This window comes from Echinops telfairi, unplaced genomic scaffold (genome assembly GCF_000313985.2).
Source record: "Echinops telfairi isolate 266 unplaced genomic scaffold, ASM31398v2 ScPeMD7_7417;HRSCAF=8455, whole genome shotgun sequence".
Taxonomy (NCBI): Eukaryota; Metazoa; Chordata; class Mammalia; order Afrosoricida; family Tenrecidae; genus Echinops; species Echinops telfairi.
This window is the reverse complement of record NW_022111317.1, coordinates 4,894,602-4,898,291: the sequence shown is the minus strand read 5'-3', so window position 1 is coordinate 4,898,291 and position 3,690 is coordinate 4,894,602.

The following is a 3,690-nucleotide window of genomic DNA, read 5'->3' as shown; positions in this document are numbered from 1 at the left end:
AGCTCAGAAAATTAATTCTCCCCTAAATGTTACATCTCTTCATCTTTCTGCAGACTGTTTCTGGCTTTTAAGAGCAAAAAATTTAAATGCATAGGAGTCACCATGAAAACGATTTACAGTACATTTTTTGCAAAGATGTGTTCTCTGAGCCCCCCACTGTAGATATGCCAAGCACCCAAATGTGGACTCCAAATTTCAAATACCCATCATTGCTGCTACTAATCTGCATGAATCTCAGAGGCGAATAACTGCATAAAAAATACCTGGGAGGAAATAGCATAATATTTGGGGGAATAGGTAATGCACTTGGGAAAGAGTCTTGCACCCCTACTGCAACGACCTGAGTAGTTGTGTAGTGTCCTTGGACAAGTCGCTTACTATCTCGGGGCCAGTAGCTGCAAAAATATTCTATCAAGTCCCCCTCACAGAGATATCGTGGAAATACGTGAGGATGTCCGTAAAGCTTCTAGCCCAAACCTAACACCGAGTAGATTCCCACAACTCTCCCGAAGCGCAGCAAGTTGCGCGCTTCATTCGATACGCTCGGCGCTCCTTCTCGGGCGGGATTCCCCCTCCCGGGCCGGAGCCTGCGCTCTGGGATCGACTGAGGCTGCCTGGCCGCTCGCGCTTTTCTCTCCTTCTCCAAGATGGCGGCGGTCGGCGGCGCTGAGGCGGGATCCGAGCGAGTCGAGTGAAGGTAGCGGCGAGCGGAGCCCCCACGAGGCCGGGGCCCGCCCTCTGACGCAGTTGCCCATACTTGGTGCAATTTCCTAGGCGCGCCCAGGTGGAGCCGAGGGTTCCCCGGGCCTGACGCACCTGCAGGGGCCCCGCCCCGCCGCCGCCCGCGCGCCCCGAGGCCCGGCCGCGCGTCGTAGCCCGGGACACCCCACCAGGGCTCCTAGTCCGCCCGTGCGGAAGCGGTTTAGAAGCTGTCAAGTGGGCCGTCCGTGTAATGGATGGTTGGGACCGTTTTCTATTTACCGCGTGAGGGTTTCACGCTGATTCCCGCGCTTCGTGCCTTTGTGTGAAGGCTCCAGGGTTCCCGAAAACCAGTTACGAGACAAACCTAGTAATACAATGCAATGCCATTGTGCTGCTGACCGGAAATGCCGGGCGCTCAAAGACCTTTTCAGGCCCCTGTGTGGCGCAAAAGATTTGCCATGGACTACTTACTAATCTCAAGGGGGCCAGTCCAAATCGACCCAGCGGCCGCCCGACAGACAACAGTCCTGCCGATCAGCCAGTGTAAAGATCGCAGCCAAGAACACCCTGTAGAGCAATTCTAAGTGTTGACACGCATACCACGGACGCGGGTCACCATGAGTCAGGCTCAATGGAGCTGGTCAGGCAGTGGGATTCTGCAGCTGTCTGGGGAGGGACGCCACCTTACTGGGAGTGAGGTTTGGGGACCAGCATTGTTTGGAGGTGAGGTCAAAGGTCTGTGTCGAATCTTAACAACCGGAGAGGGACAACCCTGAGAAGCAGATACCACCACCATTCCCATTTTATGGACGGGCAAGGCAAGGCTGAAATGGTTGTCCAAGGTGATGACGAGGGATTCCCGAACCAGGGTGGTAGGCGCACCAAGTCCACACTCAGCCTAGAATTTTCGAAGCCCTCACAGCTTCCCACACCCCACTTCCCATGTGCAGAATGTCAGCTCGGAGATGCCATGCCCCTCCCATTGTAGCGATGAGGAAACAGAGGCCCAAGGGGAGTGAGGAGCTGTGTAGGACACAGCCACAGGAAGAAGGCTGGGCTCTCCTGCTCTTCCACTGGGGCCTCCAGGGGCTCAGCTCCACTGTTGCCCGCAGGGTCCTGGGCCGCCTTCCTTGGAAACCAGAAGGCCCACTTGACTTTGGGGCTCCAGGCCCCAAGCTGCCATTTTTCTGTCATTATCACTTCCCCTCCGAATCGCAGTCCCAATGGCAATAGTTGGACGCCCCCACTCCCCTCCCACTATGTCCTGGGAAGGCCGGGAGGATCGAATGAGGTCGCAGATAGGAACGCGCTTGGTAACATGTGACCTACTGTGTGCTCTGGAGGTGTCTGTCAGACTGCTGCCTCCTCCCTTGCCTTCTTCTGGTCAGAGCTTCGCTTCCTCTGAGAAGAAGCCACAGCAGTTGACCAGAATTCAAACCCTAGGGATATGTGGGCATGCGTGTGTAAAAGAGATGGGGGCGGGGGTGGGGGTGGGGAGGGGACAGATTTTGCATTGGTATGACCAACCCAAGGAAGGGAGGAACATGCATGCTGGAATCTCGGGGTCCTGGGTGGAAATTTGTTAGGCAGCTTACCCACCGTGGGACTCAGATGACACAGTGTCTCAGAGCCCCCTTTTCAGGGTTTTGGGGAGGTAAGAGTGATGTCACATGCCAGGCACAGCACTGGGCACAAAGTGAGAACTTGAGAAATGTTGCTGGGGCCATCGAGTACATTTCACTGCCACCAAACAGAGCAGAGCTGTCCCATGGGGGGTCCTCGGCTGTCAATCTTGAGGGGAGCAGAGGGCCAGCTCTCTGTCCTTGGAGCCACTGGTGGCTGTCAATGACCAACCGCTGGAATAGCAGCTGAATACTTGGCCATTGACCCACCAGAGTTTCTTTGATACGTATTATTGAGAATAAATACACATGTTAATAAAAAGCCTCAGAGAGGGGTGGACATCCTTGAAACCCTGACCACCTAAGAAGGCATGTGGGGCGCACTCTTGTGTACACACACACACACACACACACACACACACACACACATACTCTGCTGACCGCCTCGGCTGAACTCAAGTTGGGCAGGTCAGGGGGTGACATAGGCCACCAGATAGGGGCACATTCAAAGGCTGACACAGATCAGGCTTGACAACATCCATCCTCTTGCCCGGGAAGACCACTCTGCCCCCTCCCCAAATAGCCTAGGCAGCTGCCAGAGCAGGAGCTTAGCCCCCCTACTCCCGATTTGGTGCCAGCCTCTTGGCCTCTGTGGGTTTCAGTTTCCCGGTCTTTATTTTAACTCTGTGTGTGTGTGTGTGTGTGTGTGTGTGTGTGACTACATGACTCTGAAAGTCCCTTCCTGCTCTAACCGTTGGCCGAGCCACAGGGAGGTCCTCACAGAAGCAGCACATTCCAAGCACCTCAGTCACTAACTCCTGCCTCGTGGCTGCAAGAACGTTCTTGGGCTCTGACCTCATTAGCTCCCACCCAGGGCGGCCAGCAGTAACCCCAGGGCCCACCAAGGCTGTTGGGATTCTGGGGAGGGAGATGCCTCAGAGACCCTGGCCCTACCCCTTGCCTGCTGTGTGAGGTTGGCCTGGTTACTTACCCACTCTGAGTCCAGAAAGCCCCATCTCTTTGGGGTGAAGGCATCCAGTGGAGTGGCTCAATTGGTGCCACCAGGCTGCTGCTGCTGATGTTTACTTGGTTCAGTACATCCATACAGTTAAGCATCCTCCCCCAGTGTTCAGCTCAAAGCCTTTTTTTTCCCTCAAAGCCTTTTTACACATGTGCACATCCGTGTCGCTACAAGGTTAAGATCAAAGACATTTCCAGCCACTCAGAAGTTCGCTGATGCCCCTGCCCTGTCACAATCTCCTACCTCGTTAAACCACTGTTTTGACTTCGACCACAGATGAGTTTTAACTGCTCTAGAACTTCCTGTAAACGAGACCATGCAGTGTGTGTGTGTGTGTGTGTGTGT